Source organism: Pongo abelii, chromosome 5 (genome assembly GCF_028885655.2).
Source record: "Pongo abelii isolate AG06213 chromosome 5, NHGRI_mPonAbe1-v2.0_pri, whole genome shotgun sequence".
Taxonomy (NCBI): domain Eukaryota; kingdom Metazoa; phylum Chordata; class Mammalia; order Primates; family Hominidae; genus Pongo; species Pongo abelii.
Genome location: NC_071990.2, coordinates 21500895 through 21527558, shown reverse-complemented (window position 1 = coordinate 21527558; position 26664 = coordinate 21500895). Strand labels below are relative to the sequence as shown.

The following is a 26664-nucleotide window of genomic DNA, read 5'->3' as shown; positions in this document are numbered from 1 at the left end:
GAAAGGAGACCAGGGCTTTGGAGAAGTTATTTGAGGAGGTAGAAAATGGGCTTCAGGTGATGCGCCTTGCCCCTGGGGTTCAATACATGGGAGGCGCACCACCCTTTTTTACAGAGGGCTTTAGACCAGCACAAGTGTTCCTCGTTTTCTTTCCTTTGTACCTGTGTCTTTATTTATTTATTTATTCATTTATTTATTTATTTTTGAGACAAGATCTTGCTCCCGGGCTGGAGTGCAGTGGTGTGATCTCGGCTCACTGCAGCCTTGACCTCTCGAGCTCAAGAAATCCTCCTGCCTCAGCCTCCAAAGACTATAGGTACATGCCACCACACCTGGCTAATTGTACTTTTTTGTGTGTAGAGATGGGGCTTCACCATGTTGGCCAGGCTGGTCTCGAACTCCTGAGCTCAAATGATCTGCCTGCCTTGGCCTCCCAAAGTGCTGGGACTATAGGCTTGAGCTACTGTGTCCAGCCATGCCTGCTTCTTTAGACACATCAAAATCTGCCTCTGTGATTTTTGCTTATGGCCATATAGAGGCAATTTGAGGTTCACCAACCACAAGGGAAGTAGCTCCCTGCCTTCATGAGGCTCTGATACACTATAAACCTTCCATTCAGAACCTGTGATGGAGTTGAGTGTGTAGCCCCAGATACTTGAGAGGTCAAGGGAGGAGGATCACTTGAGCCCAGGAGTTTGAGACCAGCTTGAGCAATACGGTGAGACCCCATCTCTAAAAAAGAAGAAGCTGTGATGGATATTCCACTAGATATCTTTCTTTGCTAAATCATCATATTTGGCTTTTAGAAGATTGGTGGAACAGAGAGGGCCCACTTTTGACCACAGTTGTGTTTATGCTCAAGAAGAATGAACGCTCTTCAGAATTTCATGCCCCAGATACCAGTGAGAAAGGGGCTGTGACAGAAGATGCTTCATTTCATTATCCTTCCTTAGAGTCTCATAATTGAATAATCTTTTATTAAAAGTTTTGTAAGGCCAGGTGTGGTGGCTCATGCCTGTAATGCCAGCACTTTGGGAGGCCGAGGCAGGAGGATCACCTGAGGTCAGGAGTTTGAGACCAGCCTGGTCAACATGGTGAAACCCCATCTCTACTAAAAATACAAAAATTAGCCGGGCGTGGTGGTGAGCTCCTGTAATCCCAGCTACTCGGGATGCTGAGGCAGGAGAATTGCTCAAACTTGGGAGGCAGAGGTTGCAGTGAGCTGAGATCGCACCACTGTACTCCAGCCTGGGTGACAGAGCAAGACCCTGTCTCAAAAAAAAAAAAAAACTTTGTAAAGTTGAGCTGAAGGGTTCTCCAACTCCACCTTTAATGTTCAGTCCCTTCTGCATTGCAAACTAGGATCATCATCTTTTTAAAATATATTACCTTCCAATTGTCAAGCTGCTGTTACATGTGTTATCTCATTTGTTTCTCACAACCCTGAACTTGGATCATACAGAGCTTACAGAGCTAAACCACTAAGAGCTGTCCTGGTGAGCGAGTAGATCAGACACGCAGGGCCTCCTGACTGCAGATGGGTGTTTTTCCTCACCTCTCTGAGGATATTCCTGCCAGGATGTGTTGAATTCCCAATCTGAGGCTAGTCCGCCAAGGTGATTAACAGAAGCATGGATTAGCTATCCCTAGAACTAAAGTCTTCTGAAATCATATTTTGAAGATGAGCTGTTGAGGAAGGAGAGGGACTGAGTGAATGAAATTTTATACCAGCCTCACTGAAAGGCAAGGTCTTGCTTTGAATTTTTGTATCAGGAGTGTCACCTGTTTTGGCAGAGTAACCTTAAATGTTCATGAATTGGGCCCGGTGCAGTGGCTTTTGCCTATAATCCCAGCACTTTGGGAGGCTGAGGTGGGCGGATCACTTGAGATCAGGAGTTTGAGACCAGCCTGGCCAACATGGTGAAACCCCATCTCTACTAAAAATACCAAAAAAAGAAAAAATTAGCCAGGCATGGTGGTGCATGCCTGTAATCCCAGCTACTTGGGAGACTGAGACAAGAGAATCGCTTGAACCTGGGAGGCAGAGGTTGCAGTAAGCCGAGATTGAGGCACTGCACTCCAGCCTGGGCAATAGAGTGACTGTCTCAAAAAAAAAAAAAAAAAAAGTTTGTGAATTGTAGTCTCAAAATCCTGGGCCTTTGTGATAAAGTCAGTTGACAGAAAGAAGGCAGCAGTGAGACACTGAGTAAGGCACATGGAATATGGAGTGGAACAGAGCCGGCAGTCAGCTCCTAGCTTTGCCACAGACTTGCTGTGTGACCTGGAGAGTTGTTTATTCTCCCCGGGGCTTGGTTTTTTACATTTTTAAAATGTAGCTAATCACAACTCCCTTGTAATGTTGTGAGGGTTAGCAATAGCATGTATTTCCAACACAGAACACCAGCTCATAAGTAGATGCTCAATAAAAATCTGTTGAATGGAGCTGGGTATGGTGTCTCACACCTGTCATCCCAATACTTTGGGAGGCCAAGGAGGAAGACTCACTTGAGGCCAGGTGTTTGAGACCAGCCTAGGGAACATAATAAGAGCCCATCTCTAAAAAATTTAAAAGAAAAATAGCCGGGCTTGGTGGCAGGTACGTGTAGTTTCAGCTACTCAGGAGGCTGAGATGGGAGGATCGCTTCAACCCAAGAGTTTACAGTTACAGTGAGCTGTGATTACACCACTGCACTCCAGCCTGGGTGACACAGGGAGACCCTGCCTCAAAAAAAAAAAAAAAATCTGTTGAATGGATGAAATGAATTAGGGATAACTCATGGTGCACTTCACATAGAGCCTGGTGCGAGGTGAAAACAAGAGCTTTTACTTATCAAAACTCTGCAGAGGCAATAGACGCTAATAGGATTCCCTAAACAATTGTGGGAATGTAATAAAAATAAGTGTGTGTAAGGGCCGGGCGCGGTGGCTCGCACCTGTAATCCCAGCAATTTGGGAGGCCAAGGCGGGCGGATCACGAGGTCAGGAGTTCGAGACCAGCCTGGCCAACATGGTGAAACCCCGAGACTCCGTCTCAAAAAAAAAAGTATGTGTGAAAGAGATCATTTGTTTGGCTATTGTGAAACCAATCCCAGTTCTCATTCTAGTTGTTAAAAAGTCTAGAAGGTAAGAAAGTCTCTTTTAGATCTTCTTTAAATGTGGTGAAGAAAAGGGATTTTTACCAGTCTTTCTCATGCTTTCTGGCTAACAAGTCCAGGCTGGCTGGACTCTGGTGGGTTTGTAAAGTTCAGGCCACTAGTACACCAAAATTGCACCACATTTGCAAACCTTGTGTGAGTTCACAATGCGGCATTGTCTTTCCTCCCCTGGGGCATGAAGGATTGTCTGGAAAAGGTTAGCTGTTGCCATTAGGGAACCTGGTGTAGCCAAAACCGAGGTGAAGCAGAAAGAAACCATGGGCTCTCAACAGGTTTGCCAAGTGATTTGCAAGTGTATTTACTTAAAAATAAGCAGAACACACAACCTTTTATAATATTACGGCTAGAGAAGTTTTGTGACTCTCCTGTAATATGCTCCCATCATATTCAAGTAATTGATCAATGTTTGGCTTTATCCAAATGCATTTCAATAAACTAAACAAATCTTGATTTCCTGATGTTTTACTTAAACTTCATTTTTCGAGTACTTTATTTTTTCATGACATACTTGAAACCAATTTTGAATAAGAGAAACAGCATTATGCTTAGAACCACTAAACCAAAGTGCCTTTGGAAGTTTTCCAATGAAGTGGATAGAGGCGGAGAAGGGCTGAAGGATGGAGGCGCGGCCATCTTGTATTTTTTGGTATTTCACAGTACTTTGAGAGGTCGGGAACATATTGCTTTGAAGTAGTGAATCAAATGATTATAGATCTAATGAAATCATCTGGTCAGTCTTCAGGATTCAGGAAACCGAATGTCTAAATCTTCTAAAACCCATTCTTTCACAACTGGAAGCTCTTCAAAGATAGAGGCATCACTGTCTACACTGTCTGCCACAGTAGGCTGACCTCAGGGTAAATACTTTTTTTCTTGTGTCCAACTGAAACTTCTCTTGTCTTGCAAATGAGATATGAAAAATAACTGAGCCGTCTTCTTGTGGCAGACAATTAGACTGATGGACCCAAAATCCATTCCTAACTGCTTTTTTCTTTCATGCCTCCACTATAGAAACTGGGAAAGGTAAGTCCTCACTTTCCCAGGCTTACTGTAGCAGGAAGTGATGATGTGAGACCTTAGACTGACGTTCAGTGGATGACTACCTACTGGGAGGGGTAGTGAGGAAGGGCCTGAATTAGCCTTTTGTTTTCCTGATGAAACAGGACCAATATGTCTGGCAATGCTGCTCTTCCTTTCCTCCTGTCTCAAATGCAGACATGGTACCTGAAGCTACGGCAACATCTTGGAATCATGAGAGAAAGGCCAAGGGAATCAGAGACACTGACCTTCATCTTTCAGCTACTGAACCACTGCCAGCAACCAGTAACCTCCAACCTTCTAAGACAAATCTACCCTTATTCCTTTAGGCCACTATCTTCTGATTTTCTATTATTTGCAGTTGACCTCAATCACATCTGAAGTACATCACCTAAAGATTTCATGTGACTGGAGAGACATAAATCCATTCAACTTCCCAAGGCAGGCTGTGTTCTTTCACTGTACGTTTATAAATTCCTCTTAGCCCCAATCAAATCAGGCTCATGAAGGGATTGGTTGCTTTGTTGCTTTTCTCCATTTATCCCTGGTCAGCTTCCTCTCAGCCTCCCATTCCTAAGTCTGCTCCATTCTTTTTTTTTTGAGACAGAGTCTCTGACTCCAGAAGCTTCTTTATAACCACATCTTCATTTATACAGAAGTTTTGTGGGTTGTATGTGTGTGTTGGTGTGTTTTTTTGAGACACGGTCTCACTCTGTCATGCAGACTGGAGTGCAATGGCATGATCACGGCTCACTGCAGCCTCGACCTGGTCAAAATGCCCAGCTAATTTCTTAAATTTTTTGTAGAGATGGGGTCCCACTGTGTTGCCCAGGCTGGTCTCAAACTCCTGGACTCAAGCAATCTTCCCACCTCAGCCTCCCAAGGTGTTGGGATTACAGGTGTGAGCCACTGTGCCTGGCCAACAAATTTTTTTTTAAATAAGACTCAATTTATCTTCAATCAGAATAAGCAAAATAATCCCTAGAAATTAAGTAGTTCCTAAATAAAATAAGATGATTGAATTAAATTATCTTTAAGGTACCTTCTAGCTTCAAATTTATTATAATGAACGTTTCAGACTTCTGCTTGATGAAAGCACATCTCTCCAAATGATCAAGTGGGCTGCATGTGGTGGCTCACACCTGTAATCCTAGCACTTTGGGAAGCTGAGGCGGGCAGATTGCTTGAGTCCAGGAGTTTGAGACCAGCCTGAGCAACATGGCAAAACCCTATCTCTTCAAAAAATTTAAAAATTAGCCGAGTGTGGTGGTGCATATATGTAGTCCCAGTTACGTGGGAGACTTAGGTGGGAGGACCACTTGAGCCCAAGAGTTCAAGACTGCAGTGAGCTATGATGGCACCACTGCACCCCAGCCTGACTCTGTTTCTAAAAAAAAAAAAAAAGAAAGAAGAAAAGAAAGGGAAAAACAGTACGTTGGCAGTGGGGAAGCCTGGCACACATTATCTTAAGTGGTTGAACTGAACACCACCTGTAAGGGGGCACATTGGAGGGGCATTCTATCAAGTCAGCCTGTATCGGCTCATGGAAGCCAAGAAAAGGTTGAGGAACAGTTTCTAACAAAAGAAAAGTGAAGAGCTGTGATTGCTAAATGCAATCTGTGATTCTGGACTGCATCCTTTTGCTATAGGGCATGTTATAACCACAACTGGAGAAACTTGAATAGGCTCTGAGGATTCGAGGGTAACACTATCAGTGTTAATGTTCTGACTTGGATGGTTGTATTGTGGTCTAGTAGGAGAATGTTCCTTCATAGTAGAAAAAATCTACACTAAAGTATTCTGGGTGATGGGATATCTGGTTGCCAACGTATCCTCAAACGGTTCAGAAAAGTGCTTTGTACTGTAGCTCATTACTTTGAAAGTTAAAGATGAAGCATTGTTTATAATGAGTCTGAAACCAAACCCAATAAATCCTAAGAGCAAAACCAACTTTTCCCCATTATCAAAAAGCTGACAGCAAAATATTGGTTGTAGAGTTTGTACAAGTATAATCTCAGCTTTGTTACCGGATACAAGTATATACATAGCCTACTTGACAGACACTTACTAGACATCTAGTTAGTGCAAGACAAGGTACGAAAAGGATTTTTAAAAAATGAGTCTTGGCCGGGTACAGTGGCTCATGCCTATAATCCCAGCACTTTGGGAGGCTGAGGCAGTAAGATCGCTTGAGGCCAAGAGTCCAAGGTTGTAGTAAGCTCTGATCGTGCCACTGCACACCAGCCTGGGTGACTGCAAAGAGCTCGCAACCTGGTTACCTATGCATGACCTTGACCATAATCCCTCCATGTGATTCTAGTGGACAAAGCATTTGTTTAAACTTTTCCCTAAAACAACCAACTACAGGAAGGAAAGGAAATTCACTCAGGGTCCAGAGTTGGCTTAATAGTTCAAAGGAGAACAGACACATTCATAGCAAATTGTAGACTCCTAGAACTTGATTTTCGTGGCATAAATCTGTATATGCATGATATATCTTACATCTTTATAATATCTACCATATTGGGGGGTGTGTGTGTGTGTGTGTGTGTGTGTGTGTGTGTGTGTGTAGAGAGAGACAGACTTGATAAAATCCCTCTGGTGACTGTTTTCTCTTACCTTCACTGTGGAGTGATGATACATACATTGGAATTAGACTTTGCTAAATTAGGAACTGTTTATTTTATTTTATTCTATTTTTTTAAGACAGGGTCTCACTCTGTTGCCCCTGCTGGAGTCCAGTGGCATGATCTTGGCTCATTGCAACCTTCACCTCCCAGGTTCAAGCAATTTTTGTGCCTCAACCTCCCAGGTAGCTGGAACCACAGGTGTGCACCATCATGCCCAGCTAATTTTTGTATTTTTAGTAGAGAGGAAATTTCACCATGTTGACCAGGCTGGTCTCGAACTCCTGGTCTTAAGTGATCCACCTACCTTGGCCTCTAGTACACCAAATAACAGGCATGAGCTACCGCGCCCAGCCAGAACTGTTTATCTTTAATAGCAATGGTCACTTCAAAAATTCCAGTTGTCCAATGGTGCCATTGAGCAAGGTGAATTACACTTCAAAGAAGAATACGGGCTTCCTCAAATAGCCTCTTGCTACTCAGCAACTCAGCAAGACACGTCCATTGCTCATTCAACTGAGCTTTTGTTTACACTTGTGAAAGCCAAGTCCAGATGCTAGCAGATCCCTAATCAAAAATGTCCAAAAGCCCCAATGTACATTTCTTCCCTCACCAAAGTCATATATTAGGCATAGCAATATAATTCTTATTAATATTAAATTAGTGTGCATAAAACAGAAACCCCTAAGGAGGTTTTCAGCTTAAATGTGCAGGAAGAAATCATTTTTCATTTTTGAGTTTAGACTTTAATAAGACCTGTATGTAACTTAGTTATGGTTGCATAACCCAGATCTTAAGGGACAATCATTCGTGTGATTGGCTAAAGCAAGTCTTCCTTTCATTTTGGTAAAACCACATTCTTATTTGTGTGTTTATTTTGTACTCTATGTCAGTGGTCATGAGTTCTTTAACTTTATTTATTTGTTTAACAAATGTCTCTAAGGGCTTACTGCCTGGCATTAAATGAGGCACTGAGATCCATCCATTGATAAGATTGCCAGGGTCCCTACCCTGAAAGAGCATCCCTCTGTCCTGCTTATAATAACCTTGATGTTGGACTGCAAGACCATATGCAAATATGCAGAAACTTGGGAGTTTCCCCAAAACAAATTATGGCATGAAATAGTGAAAATTTTATTGAAGATCACTGAAGTGAAGACTTATAAACACTTGCCCTGGGTGGGTTACAACCATCTTTTCTTTTCTTTTTTTTTTTGACGAAGTCTTGCTCTGTTGCCAGGCTGGAGTGCAGTGGCGTGATCTCGGCTCACTGCAACCTCCACCTCCCAGGTTCAAGTGATTCTCCTGCCTCAGCCTCCTGAGTAGCTGGGATTACAGGCGCATGCCACCACACTCAGCTAATTTTTTGTATTTTAGTAGAGATGCGGTTTCACCATGTTGGCCAGGCTGGTCTCAATCTCCTGAGCTCATAATCTGCCCGACTCAGCCTCCCAAAGTGTTGGGATTACAGGCGTGAGCCAACACGCCTGGCCCATCTTTTCTAGAAAAACAGAGTGGATAGCCTTTTGAGAGCTTTTGAAATTCTGTTTTGTTGTTGTTGTTAAATGTACTTGCAACATAAAAATTTTGCATGTGCTTCACACATAACGATCACCCTTGTTGACCAATTATCTGGTTTGTTTTCTCCAGAAGTTGGGGTGGATTTTCCCCATTCCATCTACATTCTTCCATTTGGTTTCCTTGACACTGAAGGGAAATGTCTATCAGACACTTGATTCAGGCAGAATTCAAGTGAGACTGAGGTTAGAGAGCATAGGAAGAAAGGGAAGCGAATTACCTGGTCCATGTGGTGGGGTTTGGCTTCATGTGAATATGTACAAACTAATAGAACCAGGAGGGAACCATCTATATCAGTTCTGGGAGGCAGCAAATTTAAGGGAGAGAACCTAGGATTTGCCATCATGCTGGCCAATTATATGTGGTCTTGGGCAAGTTAGTTGAACTCCATGAATCTTACCTGTGAAATGTGGGTAGTGCTACCTATCATATAGTGTTGATATGAGAATTAAAATGAGAGGCGGGGCGTGGTGGCTCATACCTGTAATCTCAGCACTTTGGGAGGCCAAGGCAGGTGGATCACTTGGGGTCAGGGGTTCGAGACCAGCCTGGCCAACACGGTGAAACCCTGTCTCTACTAAAAATACAAAAATTAACTGGGTGTGATGGCAGGTGCCTGTAATCCCAGCTACTTGAAAGACTGAGGCAGGAGAATCGCTTGAACCTAGGAGGCGGAGGTTGCAGTGAGCCGAGATCGTGCTACTGTACTCCAGCCTAGGAGATAGAGTGAGACTCCATCTCAAAAAAAAAAAAAAAAACAAAAACAGGTAACTTGAATTAGTGCTGCAGGTTTCTATATAAAGGGCCTTACCATGCACAGAATAACTTGAGATGACTTCTATGTGTCAGTCTACCTAAGGTGGGTGTGTTCTGAGTTACTCCATTTTCTTACATGTTAACATAGTTAATAATGGTTATTCAGTTGTTGCATTAGTAAGGACAAGCTAGGTTATACTGCAGTAACAAGTAGCCCCTAAATCTCAGTGGCTTTCCAAGAAACAAACAAAAAAATTCACAGTTATTATTATTTTTTTAGTTAAGCAAAGTCCATAGCAGCCCCACATGACTCTTCAAGGAAGCTCTCCTCCTTAGGATGGTTCAGCAAAGCCCTTCTTTATCAAAAAAGGCTTTCATGATGCTGAAGCAGAAGAGAGGGTTGTGTAACTGAGCACTGCAATTAGGTGCTTTGACTCAGCTATGAAATGCCATTTCCACTCACATTTCATTGGTAAAAGCAAAACATATGGCCGGGCCTAAACTCAGGGTGCTGACGAAATGTAATCCCTTGTGTTTCCAAAAACAGAACTGGAAATATCGACAAACAGCACTGAAGTCTCCTGGTCTACCACAGTGGGTGATCTCTAGTGAAGAAGGTGAGGCAAGGACTAAAAGTTATTAGAATTCTAAAATTTTCAAGCTGCACAAATACTTTAGTGATCACTCCAGTTATTTCTGAAACTGATACTCTGTTTTAAAATTACAAAGTTGCTCCTTATATATTACAACTAGTATCCTTTCTATCCCATTTTTCATCTTTTCTGCACTTTTGTGACTCAGAAAAGTGGCAATGAATTGCACCAAGCACATAGTAAGTGCTTACAACTCATTTGCTGGTTGATTAACACCATCACAAAGAGCCCACATTTGTAAAGGCAACTGACTGATACATTGTGTTTCATGTCCAAAGACACAAGGCAGTAAGAGAGCCAGAAAGAGACTTTCATGCTTACTGCCATTAGCCACAAGAGTACTTTTATTACTTCCTTGAGAAAAGTTGGCCCAAGAAGAGTTATTCATGTTTGTTGGCAGTTTCCAAAGGTGATTACCGCTTTTAGCCTTGGACTATACTCATGCACAGAATGTGAGAGGCAGTAATGGTGCAAAACACTGTCAGACACCATTAAAGAAAATATCCCAACTGCAGGACACTTCACAGTGTCTGCCCAAAGAGAGAAAGCACAAAGCTGCCACTCATCTTTCAAAACTCAGCTCACACGTTACCTTCTCTGTAAAGTTATTGCTAATCCCCAATAACAATTAATGGTTTCTATAGCTTTGTTTATGTTCTTGTGCTTAATAGTCAAATTTATATTAATAACATGTCTATCTTCTTTACTGGATTTTGATCTCCCTGAAGACGCAGATCTCTTATTGTGCAGACTTCTTACCCCTAACACCTAACTGAGAGACTTCTTAGGGAAAAGGGCAAAATAAATCTTTGCTGAATTGAATAGAAGCCCTGCATTCACTTTAAAAACTCAAACTATAGTATTTGTCCCACCTCTTTGCTGTGTTTTAAAATTACAAACCAATATCTGTATGCAAAGAAGGAAGATGGACAGGCTGTGTTTGTAGTCTCAGTCCAATGCACGTATCCTGCCAAAAGAGAAAATTTGATTCCATTTTGGAGCTGAGGCCTCAGGTCCAATTTAATTTGATCCCCATATGACCAGGCTGATTAATTGTCAGGTCTAGCCTTTCTTCACAGTAAACCTCAATCCCTTGTAATTTGCCATGAAACTGGTAGGAGTTGGCTGTTTCAGGCATGAATAGCACAGGTCTTGTTCAAACCTCCCCAGGCCTTATTTAGGCAAGGTGGGGACGGGCTGGCTGCCCTGCAGAGGAGCAGGTGTAATGAGGATTAGGTCACATGGTGGGAAGGGGGCTCAGTGGGCAGGCAGCTGCTGAAATCCCAGGTGTGTGTGAGTTGGCAGGGGCACAAAGAGAGGAGAGCTGCAAACAGCTCAAAGTCCCTGGGCTGTGCAGCTGCTTGTTTGGCACTTGCCTAGGAGCCACCTGTAGTGTTGATGGGCACAACCCACTCCTAGGAGCAAGGAAACATGAAAGATCTTCTGTAAGCTGCAGGGGCCCCGCCCCTTCCAGGGAAGGTTGGAGGGCCCAAGCATGCCCACGGGCTACTGGGCAACCAGCTCCCTGCACTTTGCAATGCTTAAGACAGGGCAGGGCTGGTTATTCTTTTTCACAAGACGGTCCTTGGAGGACTAAGACAAAAATACATATTATCTTTCTATTCAGAGGCCTATTCCCAAGTATACCTAGAAAATAAGTGACAAACAAAAACAAACGCCTGAGCTGGAGAGTATGTCAACAGGCAGAGATACTCAGGGAAAAAACAAAAAACAGGCTCAAGGCCAAGAGGCAAAAATAAATGATGATCCCTTCTCCTGGGCGGTGGGTGGGGAGCTCGTGTAAACAAACTCAGCATAACAAGCCATTCTTAATCTGTTTCTGTCCCTCTGCTAATCACTTCTGTGGTTTTTGCAAGACAGAATCTAGTCTCAGTGCTGAGGCTAGTGTTACAGATTTAGTGGCTGTGAATTATGGAACTTCTCTTGATCTCCAAAGACAAAAGGAAACTGCTGGCCACAAATCCAAACAACTGTTGTTCATGCAGGTGAAACAGCAATCTCCTTCAAGTGTACAGGCTGGAAAAGAGTCCAGATCTCTTATCTTCACACTAAGGCCAACCTCCAGAAAAATTATGAAGCAGGTTAAAGCCATTCCTGACTACTTACTGCTCTAATGTGGCTTTTCCTATCTCTGCTTTTAAGCACAAATACAACCTGCTGATTTGCTTACACGTGGCATCAATCCCCCTGCTCTTCCCACTAACAGAGTCCCAGTCTGGGGGCAAGAGAACAATGACAATGTGCACAGTTAACACATCCTCACCTATCCAGACTCTGTGCATCTGGGCATGGCTATGTGACTTTTACTCTCAGGGAGACATAAGCAGAGGATTCTGGGAAAGATTTCTTTTCTTGATATAGGCACCACCCTGGATTTTCCCTTTTTTTCTAGCTGGAATGCAGATGAGGTATCTAAAATACATCTTCTGGCCAACCATGGTGGCTCACGCCTGTACTCCCAGCAGTTTGGGAGGCCGAGGTGGGCGGATCACCTGAAGTCAGGAGTTTGAGACTAGCCTAGCCAACATGGTAAAACCCCGTCTCTACTAAAAATACAAGAATTAGCCGGGCGTGGTGGCACGCTCCTGCAATCCCAGCTACTCGGGAGGCTGAGGCAGGAGAATCGCTTGAACCCGGGAGACAGAGGTTGCAGTGAGCTGAGATCAGGCCACTGCGTGCCAGCCTGGGTGGCACAGCAAGACTCCTTCTTAAAAAACAAACAAATAAAATAAAATACATCTTGCTTCCAGAGATGAAAGCCATATGCTCAAGATGGCAAAGCAGGGGAGCATAAAGAGCCTGGATGCTCGTTGGCATTGCTGGTACTATGGTGCCAGCCCTGACTACCTAACCCTGGATCTTTTGCTATGGAGGATAACCCTGTAGCTCTCAAACCGGAGTAGGCACATGAATCACCTGGGGGTCTCATAAAAACACAGATTCATGGGCCCTTCCTGAGAGTGTCTGATTCCGAAGGTCTGGGGTGGGGTCCTGAGCCTTGTATTCCTAACAAATTTCCAGAGGACGCTGCTGCCACTGGTTGGAGACCACGCTTTGAGAACCACTTGCATAACTGAATAGCCACTTGTTGAAGCCACTGTTACTTGGGTTTTCATACACTCACAGTGGAATTCTGTTCCAAAGGATACACTGCCCTCTAAACCCTCAAGAGCTATACACCCCCAGAAAGGGGCTGAAAACTCATTTAACCACAAGGCATAAATACGCAATGAGGCCTACAATCTATTTGGATTCTGATCAGAAAGGAATCATTAAGTCAAAGAAAAGAATTTCTGCTTTTAACTTGGAGGCATCGTTGGAGCCGAATGGAGAAGACACGCAGAGCAGGGAAGCTTAGCCGGAATTTTTTTTTTTTTTTTTTTGAGACGGAGTTTCGCTCTGTCGCCCAGGCTGGAGTGCAGTGGCACAATCACGGCTCACTGCAAGCTCTGCCTCCCGGGTTCCCGCCATTCTCCTGCCTCAGCCTCCGGAGTAGCTGGGACCACAGGCGCCCGCCACCACGCCCGGCTAATTTTTTGTATTTTTTTTTTTTTGTATTTTTAGTAGAGACAGGGTTTCGCCGTATTAGCCAGGATAGGATGGTTTCGATCTCCTGACCTCATGATCCGCCCTCCTCGGCCTCCCAAAGTGCTGGGATTACAGGCGTGAGCCACCGCGCCCGGCCACTTAGCCGGAACTTCTGATCTCATACCAGAGACGCATCACCTCTTCAACAACTAACAAGGGGATTTCTCCTGGCTCTCTTTCCCTCTTCCTAACAATGGAAACTGGGGCAAATTCTTTAACCCCTCTGAACCTCAGTTTTCTCATTTGTAAAATTGGAATGATAAGACTTATCACACGGCCTTGCTGTAAGGCATAAGGGACGTCAGGGAGTGAGGCAACCTGAGCATCCATCACTGGGAGAGTAAAATGCGTGGGTGAATGTCACAGAGTGTTACTTAGTGATCAGCTGCAAAAGTGTAGATGCACAAATAGCAACATGGATGGAAGCTAAAAACACAGTGCTTATTGAAAAAAGATGTAGAATCAATCATTTTATGAAACAATTAAAAAATGGATGCATACCAAAAAATATACAGTATGCACAATATTCACAAAGATATATTAAAATACATTAGAATGGTTATCTATGAGGCAAAGGGAATGAAAGCAGGGTATGGATATATACCTTTTTTTGAAAAAAAATGAATGAGTGTCCATCAGATTGACAAAAATCAGTGTCCGACAACATCAAATTTAAATGAAAACATGGAGGAGAAGGAGCTGCTGTATTCTGTTGATAGGAGAGTAATTTGGTACAAGCCTGTGGTACAGACCACCAATGTTCCCACTATCCATTTCCCTTCTTCTAGAAAGTGAAGCCCTGATTCTTTAACTGGCCACATGGCTGCTTGATATGAGCACCATTCTGGATTGGAATAACTCCAATTCCCAGCCTCCTCTGAAACTAGGTGTGGGCATGTGAATATGCCACTTGTGGCCATTCACAAGTGAATATGCCACATGTGAATATGCCAACTTGTGGCCAATGGTCTATGATTAGAAGTGTCATTTGAAATTTCCAGGGAGTATCCTTAAATGGAGGGATCTCAGTAAATGGCTGGGAGCAAAGGTGGATGTCAGAGAGAAATGGAAATGATCCACAGTGTCTAAAATCTCCCCTTTAGCTGACCCATCCCAAAATAGGGCAGCAAGTGACCCAAAATGTTTACGCTTTCCTTAAAGAAAGAAAAATGAGAGCCCTGGAATATATAAAATGATCACACAGTATATAACTTGGCATTAGAATCAATACACCCTAAGAGGAGAAAACTGTCCAAAGGGGACAGCCATAAACAAATTTAAAGTGGAGAGATCTGAAGCCTAAGCATGGTGGTAAAAGAAGTTGTTATAATTACTTCCTAAACCTCAGCTTTAGCCTGGAGATATGTTATAGCCTGGAGTGGATGATCACTTAAAGAAAAAGATTATGAGCCATGCATGGTGGCTTATGCTTGTAATCCCAGCACTTTGGAAGGCTGAGGCAGGTGGATCACCTGAGGTCAGGAGTTCGAGACCAGCCTGGCCAACGTGGTGAAACTGTCTCTACTAAAAACACAAAAACTTGCCAGGCATGGTGGCGGGTGCCTGTAATCCCAGCTACTCAGGAGGCTGAGGCAGGAGAATCACTTGAACCCGGGAGGCGGAGGTTGTGGTGAGCCAAGATCGTGCCATTGCCCTCCAACCTGGGTGACAAGAGCAAAACTCCATCTCAAACAAACAAACAAACAAAAAAAGAAAAAGATTATGAATTCAATTTGTTAATATTTTTCTTTCCTAAAAAAGAAGATATTATGGTTTTTAGTCAGCTGACTTGTTTCAATAACAGTGTGTCTACCACTAAAAACCAGAGCCCCACATCTGTTCCTAATAAAAATCTATAATCAGCAATGCCCATTGCCTTTCAAAACTTATTTTCTTCATCCCTAAACTATGCACAGACCTGGCCAAAGCTTGTTTCTGTTGTCACCAAGATATAATGGCATTGCATTTATTCCAGGATAAATAAATCAGCAGCAATTCAAAGTAGAATCTGTGTCAGCCACTGAAGCTATTGAAAATTTGAGCCTTAACTACAGATTGACATTTTCATGTGTTAAAACGCTGAAGTATGCCGGTTTTCTGTTTTTCAGTTTATAACATTCAAACCTTTGTGATACTTTGTTTCAGGTCACAAGGCTTTAAAGACATTTGATAATAAAAACAGTTCACATTTTCAGTAAAAACAGATTCTGGAAGCAGCAACCTTAAGACACCAACCCTTTCCACAAGCAACATTTATTTCTAAAAGTTATGGACTTTGAATTGAGCCTGGAAGCAGCAGACCAGGCCACTACCTAGTAAAGGGCTTTAACTGGAACTGGCCTGCAGCCTGCAGGTTCCTGGAGAAGGGGTTTAGAAGTGGTCTGCAGTCTCAATGACAGGCTGTCTTGTTGCTGTGTGAGAACCAGCCGGAGCTGTTTAGAAACAGCCTTTATGAAAGCCCAGTATATAATTCTGGGTGAAAGTTTAGGAACACTTTTCCTGGCAGTGACAAACCCTGCATATTTTTCTTTTTCTTCCTCTGAGAACAGTTGATCCTTAATGTTTTTTCAGCTTTGAGCCATTTTCAAAGAGAAGCACACGTTGGAAGCTTCAGCAAACTTGTTTGTCCTAAAGCTATGGCAAAGCAGGATAAGTGTGCAAAGTAATGTGCAAAGGACCAGGAGACTCAGCATGCACGGTGCACAGTGAGGCAGGTTGTAGGGAGGAGCGGCCTCAAGACATCTTACCCTTAGAAACAGCTATGTGTAGCTCACTGCTTAGGAATTAGAACAGGAACTACTCTCTTTCATGATTCTAAGGTGGGCACCAAACATTGGTCACTTCTCACAACATTATCTCCTACTTCTATTGCTTACATCTAATAGGCATCTTCAAGCTACAACCAAATCATTAAAGGATGCTGAACACAACACATTCCCTTTTGAAGGCGGGACATTATTTTGTTAACATTCATATTTTTCCAATCAGAGAGTGTCACAAATGGAAGGTTTATGAGGGTGTGGGGTGGGGACTAAAATGGATGGAAGGAATATGGAAAGGTCATAATTTGAGATCTTAAGAGTAAAGCAGGGTGGGGCATGGTGGCTCATGCCTGTAATCCCAGCACTTTGGGAGGCCAAGGTGAGCAGATTACCTGAGGTCAGGAGTTCGAGACCAGCCTGGCCAACATATAGTGAAACCCCGTCTCTGCTAAAAAGATACAAAAATTAGCTGGGTGTGGTGGTGCACGCCTGTAGTCCCAGCTACTTGGGAAGCTGAGGCAGGAGAATTGCTTGAACCCAAGAGGTGGAGGTTGTAGTGAGCCAAGATCGCTCCACTGCACTCCAGCCTGGGCAACAGAGTGAGACTCCATCTCAAAATAAATAAATACATAAATAAAGCAGGATGACTTTAGGCTTTAGGATAATTTTTTTCTCTACAGGGAAACTCTTAATTTGTGATATACAAGAAAAATATTGATTTTCCAAGAAGGAAGTGACCTTAAATCCAGTAGGGGTGGGCTGGTTTATGCTCCATCAGTGAGCTTATGAATAAAGAAAGAAAGAAGTGGGATTATATACAGAAATCTATAGCAGATTTTCCTAGAAAGCCTTGAGAAAATTGGTGTTGTGTTTCTAGAAGGCAATTCTTACTCTCCCAAGGAGTAAGTAAGGGGTGAATAAGAATTGCCCCCTGATAAACAGTGAGTGAACTTAGGAGCCAGAAACCACGAATGGGCTAGCATACGAAGGGATACTCTAAATAGAATGAGAATGAATTGCAGGGTGTCTATAAGGTCAGAGACTAGGAACTTCTGGCACATGGGCGACAACTCCAGAAACATCTGTGTCGGGTGCAGGAGTCAAAGGGTATTATTTTGCATGAACGCCTAGAAGGAGAAGGGGAAGACGGGAGCAAGAAGAGAATGCAAGTTCTCTACTCTCCCACCAGCTTGAGGGTTTGCCTATAAACTGTGTAATTGGAAAGTGCAGGCCCAGGCCCAAAACTAGTTACGGTCACCTAAAGACTTTGTGAGTCCAAGTGAAACGAGAAAAGTTCCCTTGTCCCCATCTCCGGGCGTGTGATGGGGCTGCGGCTCAGGTCCTCCGCTGCTCAAAACCTCTAGGGGAGCAGGCAGACAGGCAGGTCGTGGGGAGCATGGGCTCTGACCCTATGGCAGTGTATAGGGGTGAATGTTTACAGCTCTTGAAGCCCCAGTGGGCGTGTGTTACAGGGTGCTCTTTTAGATTTGCCATCTGTAGGCGGCTTGTGTTAATCAGCTCAATTACACCCTCTGCCTTATAGCAAGGAAAGAGGGTTTTCTGTATCCCGGGGTTCTTGCGTTGGTGTACGAGAAAAATCGGATCACATGTGAGCTTGGAGAATGAGTGCAAGGTTTTTGTTTGTTTGTTCTTGAGACGGAGTGTCTTGCTTTGTGGCCAGGCTGGAGTGCAGTGGTGCGATCTCGGCTCACTGCAACCTCTGCCTCCCGTGTTCAAGCGATTCTCCTGCCTCAGCCTCCTGAGTAGCTGGGTCTACAGGCACGCACCACCACGCCCAGCTAATTTGTGTATTTTTAGGAGAGACGGGGTTTCACCATGTTGGCCAGGAAGTCTCGATTTCTTCACCTCGTGATCCACCCGCCTCCGCCTCCCAAAGTGCTGGGATTATAGGCGTGAGCCACCGCGCCCGGCTGAGAGCAAGGTTTTGTTGAGTGGTGGAAGTAGCTCTCTGCAGATGGATGGGGAGCCAGAAGGGGTGTGGAGTGAGAAGGTGGTTTTCCCTTGGAGCTGGGCCGCACAGCGGCCGGGCTCTCCTCTGACTGCCCTCGGCTTAACTTTGCGTCGTCCCGCGGTGGATGACCTGCGGGCGTCTGCTGGTGTCTGTCAGTGTGTTCTTCTGCCGGTGTCTTCTACTGGTGTGTTCCTCTTAAGGTCCAGCTGCTTGTGTGTGTCCCCTCTAGGATTTCGGGGTTTTTACAGGCACAGGATAGGGGGTGTGGCGGGCCAGGGTGGTGTTGGAAAATGCAACATTTAGGCGGGAAAACAGAAATGCCTGTTCTCACATAGGTCCGTGAGCATAGGCCCGAGGGTGGAGCCCTACCCAGGGACCCCGCCTTTCTCTACCCAGCATTTCCCTGCCCCGCTCCGGTATCACTAGCAGAAACAGCTGGCTGCTTTCCTCCCCTCGCGCCTCTAGAGCCCATGAAGGAGCTCTGGTGCTAGGTAGAGGCGACTCCCAGTGGTTCAAGGGCTAGGCATAGTGGGGACCTTTCTCAGGGGCACTGACAAGTGCCTTAGCGAGTTTGGCGTGGAAGAACATGAACAGAAATCAGCTGGGGTGGGGGGGATGCGTAGAGTTCCTGCAATTATGCGGGGTGGAGGGGGGCTGAGAGTTATTATGATTTGTATTTCATTAAATATGATCTCATTGGTATCCAAAGGAAGGTAAGGCTTCAAACGTTGAGTTTATGCATACAAAAAAACCAAGGAACACAGACTGCATCTGTAGCCAGGTCAATGGCCAATGATAAGAGGATGCAGAAGACTCAGTTTCTCAGGAGCACAACCAGAGTCTGGGCAGCACCTCTGATCTTCTGCAGAGTGCTGCGAGAACCACGTGGCCCTTGGGAAACCATGAGTTGGGTGCCCTTGGCTGAGGATAGTCAAGAATGGCCATAGGCCGGGCGTGGTGGCTCATGCCTAGAATCCCAGCACTTTGGGAGGCCAAGGTGGGAAGATCACTCGAGGTCAAAAGTTCGAGACCAGACGGGGCAATATGGTGAAAACCTGTCTCTACTAAAAATACAAAAGTTAGCTGGGCGTGGTGGTGGCACCTGTAGTCCCAGCACTCAGGAGGCTTAGGTGGGAGAATTATTTGAACCTGGGAGGCAGAGGTTGCAGTGAGCTGAGATTGCACCACTGTACTCCAGCCTGGGCAACAGGATGAGACTCCATCTCAAAAAAAAAAAAAAAAAAAAAAAAAAAAATGCCATAAATGGTCCTCACTTTATTCTTTGTTCAGGCATTCATTATTCAACTCATGTTCATTGAGCACCTACTATGTGCCGGCCATACACCATTCTAAGTGCTGCAGATATAGGAATGAACAAATAGGATGTCAATCCCTTCCCTTGTGGTGCTTTCATTTTTTAAAGGCCAACAGATAGGCTGGGTGTGGTGGCTCACACCTGTAATCCAAGCACTTTGGGAGGCCAAAGCGGGTGGGTCACTTGAGGTCAGGAGTTGGAGATCACCAGACCAACATGGTGAAACCTTGTCTCTACTAAAAATACAAAAATTAGCTGGGCGTGGTGGCAAGCACCTGTAATCTCAGCTACTCGGGAGGCTGAGGCAGGAGAATTGCTTGATCCCAGGAGGCAGAGGTTGTAGTGAGCCGATATTGAGCCACTGCACTCCAGCTGGGTGACAGAGTGAGACTCCGTCTCAAAAACAAACAAACAAACAAAAACAAAACAACAGATAATGATATACACTTTCAAACTACATAGTGTTAAAAAAAAAACTTTTAGACAGAGTTTGTCTCTCAAATAAATTTAAGAGTTTATTTGAGCAAAGAAGGATTCCTCAGTTGGGCAGCCCTCAGAGCCAGAAGTTCAGACAGCTCAGCCCAGCAGCAGGAACTGAACTCAGAAGCAGAGTAGAGCAATCACCTGATTGGCTACAGCTAGGTGTTTGCCTTATTTGGACATGGTGTGATGAGTTGGCTGCTTGTGATTGGCTGAAACTTGGCTGTTTGTTACTATATATATATATATATACTATTCACTTATGTTTCAGCTGGTTTACATACTAAGTTAGTTGGTGGGGGGGGGGCGGTTGTTACATAGGAACACAAAGTAGAGAGATATCCTCCGGCAAATGGCCTCCTGTTTATCTTGCTTGAACAATAGTACATTAGACAGTTATGAGTGCTAAGAATAAATCTAAAGCAAGAAGGAGGATGGGAAGAGTGTTATGGGAGGATGGGAGTTATATGTGTAATTTTAGATGGGACGGTCAGGGAAGGTGTCACTTGGGAGGGTGGCATTTGAGTGAAGACTAGAAGAGGCCATGGAAAGAGCTCTGCAGAGATGTGCAGAACAGCATTTCAGGTAGAGGGCACAGCACGTGCAAAGACCGGAGGCCGGGGCATGCTGGCCATGCTGGAGGGACCGTGAGGAGGCCACTGAGGCTGGAATGGGGTCAGAAAGAAGGAGGAGGCATGAGGCCTGAGAGGTGCCAAAAGACCCTATAATGCAGAGACAGCACCATTTTAATCACTGGTTTTTACTAAGATGTGAAAGGATGAGAAGGTGTCTAGCAGAGAAGTAAAATGATCTCATTTGAGGAGGCTTCCTTCTTGGAAGGGAGAGATTTTGCCATTCAAATCAGAACTACTCTTTGCCCTGCAAAGAGAGGCTCATTAGGAAAACGTCATGATGTGGCAAGATCCTTTGCATTTGGGGAACTTGAATTTTTAGAGCATCTGAACACTTCTCCTACCTTCTCCCTCAGTAGAAAACCACCTGCAATGAAAGTTCCCTGAAGACGGAACAGGTTTTGAATGGTGCTCTATATGGAGTCCTGAATGCTGGGAGGAACCATGTTGACCAAGTCAACCAAAACACGAGGAGAAGCCAGTGGAAACAAAGTCAACAAGCTGCTCTGGGGCTTTGCCTCAATATCACCCTTCCAACTTCAAACCCAAGCAGCACAGAGGGCACCACTAAGAGGATACAGACAATCACTCTTGCTAAGTATTGGACCAAATGGCTGGAGGCCCACACCTGGCATCTGAGGAGACATGATGAGAAGGAACAAGAGGGCACTTGAATAAGTGCAGTCCAGCCTGAGACTCAAGCTACAAGACTCAAGTTGCGTTTTTTTCTTTAAATGTGAATGACATCTCTGGGCCCCCTCTAAATCACCCTATGAGGTCAGGGAAAGCCTCTTGTAAATCAATGGATTTATTTTTTAGGCCTCTAATCGGGGTTTTCTGTAGAATTTTGCGGGACCCACAGTTTGACCAGGATTGTCAGCTCCACTGGGCAGGAAAGAGGGGCCGGTGGGGATACCCTGAGTCCTCCCACCCTATTCTTCCTGCATAGTGACTGGCTGCGGTCCGGCAAACTGCAGGAGACCCTTTGTAAAGACCTTTGGACTCTTGCCTTCAAATAGAAGCCCATGACAGTAGGGAATATTTCCATTTTAAAAATTTCTTTTTTAAGGCTGGGCATGGTGGCTCATGCCTGTAATACCAGCACTTTGGAAAGCAGGGGAATCACTTGAGGCCAGGAGTTCATGACCAGCCTGAGCAACATAGAAAAGAGAGAGAGAGAGAGAGAAAAAAAAAACAGCCAAGAAAAAAAATTCATTTTTATTAGAAAAGCAAACCATTTGGGGATGTTGTATGGCCGATACAAAAACAAACAACAAAAAAATTAGACTGTTAGAATTTAACTAATGTCTGTTACCAGAAAGGTTGAAAATTGTCTTTATTGAAGGGGGAGTTGAAGGTTAAAAGGTAACTTTCACCTACAGGTTGAGATTTGCATGCAGAATTTCCAGAATGCTGAATATCAGCACGGATCACTGCAAAGAAGTTGGAACTCATCTCACATGAACTTCTCAGGTGGAAAGGGACTTGACAACTGAGACTTTTCTAATAAGTGACAAAAATTATGTGGATAATAATTTGACCTTTTTTGTGTTAAAGTCTCTATTGAAATAGAATGCGCAAATTAATGCTTTTAGGAGACCTGCTTAGAGGAAAAACAGAACGGGGATCATGAACCCTATTAACTCACGTCTCAAGCCTCTAATGAAAAATTCCTGAGTGAAAGGGGATGAGTAGGATGCTCCGAGTGTAGGGAAACTTTGTGAAGCTCTAAAGCATGTGGTTTATAAAGTTGCATAACACTGTCCTCAACTGATTTTTTTTTCAACTGATTTTTTTTTTTTTTTTTTTTTTTTTTTTTTTTTTGAGATGGAGTCTCGCTCTGTCGCCCAGGCTGGAGTGCAATGGTGCAATCTTGGCTCACTGCAAGCTCCGCCTCCTGGGTTCAAGTGATTCTCCTGCCTCAGCCTCCCGAGTAGCTGGGACTACAGGCATGGGACTACAGGCATGGGACTACAGGCATCCGCCACCATGCCCAGCTAATTTTTGTATTTTTAGTAGAGACGGGGGTTTCACCATGTTGGACAGGATGGTCTTGATCTCTTGACCCAGTGATCCGCCTGCCTTGGCCTCCCAAAGTGCTGGGATTACAGATGTGAGCCACCGTGCCTGGCCTCAACTGATTTTATAACTGAGATTTATGTCTCTAACAAAATAAGATACATAGCAAAAGAATGACTCTGCCAGCCCTTTCTGGAGAGGGAATGATAAGTCCTCGAAAGATATTGTTTACTTTGCCGAGTTATCTATTTTTTTTCTGTAAATTCTGCACTCCGCCCAGATTGGAACTCAAAATCTATTGTTCCATCAAGTCAATTTCCCCACAGAATGAAGAATGCGGTACCCATTGTGCTTAAAATTCATTGTTATCTGTTAAGAACCCAATTCAATGAGAATCATTGAGATTAAGAGGGTCTAGGTAGTTAAGGTGGAAACTGTGTAGAAAAGAGATACAAGCACTGATTATTTTCTAATACAACTGTTCATTCTATCAGAAAGTGGAGGGAATTAAATATAAACAGACACATTTGTTTAAACCCAGCTTCATTACTATTCTATAGGTTGCTTGAAACCTATTCTGACATCAGTTATTAAATAAATTGTGATATTTTCACAGATAGGAAACAGCTGAGCTGAAGTTATCCATATCTGCAGGATTATTTTGTATTTAATTTTAATGTTCAAAGGTTGAGAAAATTGTATGGCTATAGAACATTGTCACAGGTTTCATGAGCTAGAAAGGCTAGCCAACAAAATGACTATCTGTCTGAAGTGTTAACAGAGTTTTAAAAAATTAAAATAGAAAATAACAATGATGACCACAATTTATTGTGTACCTACTACATGACTTTGTATATAGCATACCTGTGTATCTTTACATATCTTTATATGTACTGACTTTATGTGGAGTTTATTTCTAATACTTCCAGTGATGCTGCAAAGGGGTATTACTATACCCATGTTACAGATGAGGAAATGGAAACTCAGGGAAGTTATCCAAGGTTAAATCAAGATTTATCCAAGGTTTAAAAAAATGTAGAGTCAAGATTCAAACCTGAATCTGGCTGGGCCTGGTGGCTCACTTTGGAAGTCCGTGGCAGACAGATCACTTGAGGTCAGGAGTTTGAGACCAGCCTGGCCAACATAGTGAAACCTCATTTCTACTAAAAATACAAAAATTAGCCATGTGTGGTGGTGCACTCTTGTAATCCCAGCTACTTGGGAGGCTGAGGTAGGAGAATCGCTTGAACGCGGGAGACAGAGGTTGCAGTGAGCCGAGATCACATCATTGCTTACCAACCTGGGAAACAGAGCGAGACTCTATCTCAAAAAAAAAAAACAAAACAGATTCAAACCTAAATCTAGCTCCTAACCCTGGGTACTTTCCACCAATGGACTCTCTCAATAATAGAAAAATTAGATAGATATCAAGTGGAAATTCAAAGACCCTAGTTTTCATAAATAAAATCTCAAATCCATAATTAACAGACATAAATTCATTTCAAATGTATTTGTGTGCATGCATCTTCTAATCAACTTCTAATCAACTTTCTTGATTGAATTCAAATTTAATAGACTTTAAAATAAAAATGGAATTGGTTTTATTTCCTTTGCATTTATGAAGCACCTGCTATGGTTCAGGCACTGCTTCAGACACCAGGGACGTGAAGGCCATACTGGTTTCAGTGTCTGTCATTAACTCTTTAACAGGTGCAGTTGTGGGCACTATAGCAGGTTTTCAAATATATTAATTTAAAAGGACTGATAATACAGCTATAAAGTCTTATTAGTTGGTTCAGCTTACCTCTTCTAAATGCACATGACAATTAACCAATAATGCACAAAAGCATTTTATATTGCATCTTTGTTTTTATACTTCTGTTATAAATTAAAAGTGGAAAGAATGTTGGATTTGAGGCCAGCTCTGTGGTATACCTGCATTGTGACTTTGAGCTTCTCTGAGCCTCAGGTTTTCATGTATAAAAATGGGGATGCTAGGCAGGCATGGTGGTATTCACCTCTAGTCCCAGCTACTCGGGAGGTTGAGGCAGGAGGATGCCTTGAACCAGGAGTTTGAGGCTACAGAAAGCCATGATTGCACTACTGCACTCCCGCCTAGGCAAGAGAGTGCAACCCTGTCTAAAAAAAAAATTTTTTTTTTTTAATGAGGATGATGCTAACCATCTTACAGAGCTACTATTTGGACTCTTTAGCACAATGTTCAAGAACCTCCATAATCTCCTTTCCAGTCCCATCTATGGCTCTTTCTATCACTCTAAATAGCCTGGGATCCCACCTGTTTGAACAATTTGCTTTTTCCAACAGACTAAATACTTCCCACACCTCCATAGCTCTATTTGGTTCCTTATCCAGGGCTGCCAGCTCTCAGGATTGCCCACAGAAATCTGTTTGGAAACCTCCCTGACAGTTCCAGTGTGAACTAAGTGCTCCCTCCTCAGCACTTCCCCAGCACCCAGCCCGTATTTCCAGTTTAGAGTTTCACTTTTTCTTCAGTTATTGATTATCACCGGAATCATGTCTTAGTCATCTCTGTTTCCCTCACAGTACTCAATGGTGCTCATGTAGAATGGCCTTGATCAGTGCTGAACTAGTGAAGGAATCTGTTCTCACTTAGCCTGGAGAAAGGGCTGGGGCCACAGGCCCTCTTCCTGTACCAGACTCCATTCAATAATTAGTTCAGTTGTCAAAAAGACACATATAAAAAGCAATTTCAGTGCATTTTCCAGTGAGGATGTGATTCTCCACCGTGTGATAAAATCCCTTGCAAGACTCCAATAAAGAAATGATTTTGAGGGAAGATAAGCGGCGATCTGTTTGGATGGTGCACTCCTCTCCTGAAAAGGCTTTTGAGTATATACATCCCCAAATATACATGAATATGAGTTCAGTTAATTCCCCATATACATATATCTATTAGTTTATAAAATATGTATATGCCCTACTATATTAACATATATTGTAAAATATATAGAACTATACATATATAGAAGCTATAATTTTTTAATGAAGAGTTTTAATATTTTCTTTCTGCACCCCAGGAAACGGCCTTGCACAAAGAAAGCCTAATCTTGGCTGATCAGCTATACTTTCTGGTAGAAGAAAGGAAATCATATTTTACTTTCCCTAGATTATTCCCTAATGTTGACTATTTCCTCCCTTGCTTCAGGTTCTCTTACAAGACCACCAACATTCTTCAAACGTCAGTGAAATAAAACAGGGGGAGGGTTTTGAGCTCTGGATCCTCAGCCTGGAAATGTCACAATTTAATCCCAAAGGTTTGCTGTGAAGTTGTAAGCATGACAGTGTGAAACTCGACAGATTATTCTTGAATTCTTTGTTTGTTTTCATTGTGACCCGACTCTCATAAAATTTATGTTTTCTTCCAAACCCCCAGGGTGTGTGGTCATATGACTTAAATAGAGAAAAACATTGTCAAAACAGTATTGAGGAGTTATCACTTTTACATTGTTTTAATTAAAGAAAAAGCCTTTCTATCCAGGTCTAATACCATCATTTTTATGGGCATCTTAAAGTATCTAATCTAATGCTATAGTTATTATTAGTAGTAGTATTTAGTATTTTTAGTATTATTATAGTTTTATCTATATCTTAAACAAAAAGTCAATAAACATGAAAACAGTTTGTTTTGAGAATGTATGCAAGTGCCCTCCATGTTAAAATCATTTCAATTTTGTGTGCATGCACATGTGCGCACGCACACACACACACACACACACACGGAGAAGATCAGTGAATATCCTATTCACAAAAGTTACAAGGATTATCTCAGGGTGGTGGGATGAAGATTATTTTTGTTTTCTTCTTTGTGTATGTTTGTAATTTCTTGAGCATTCTGTAATGGCCAGATTTGTGTTGTTGTTTAACAACAGTATGCATACCAACAATTATAAATCATTTACCTAGATTCTTATATTGTAAGCTTCCAAATAGAAATTTTTAAAAGACCTTTGGAGTCACTAGCATCTAGAAGAAAACTATATATTATTTCTAAGTTCTATGCTGCATTTTAATTGTAACACAGTTTTT

At 43.2% G+C, this 26664-nt stretch overlaps 1 long non-coding RNA gene across 1 annotated transcript; it reads left to right on the top strand.

Annotated features, from left to right (window-relative positions):
• The first annotated feature begins 363 nt into the window (after positions 1–363).
• Positions 364–26257, top strand: LOC103890820 (uncharacterized). The gene is made up of 4 exons (XR_655118.4): positions 364–718; positions 9702–9771; positions 21960–22050; positions 25784–26257. It is a non-coding gene; the product is annotated as an uncharacterized LOC103890820 (long non-coding RNA).
• Positions 26258–26664: the final 407 nt, after the last annotated feature.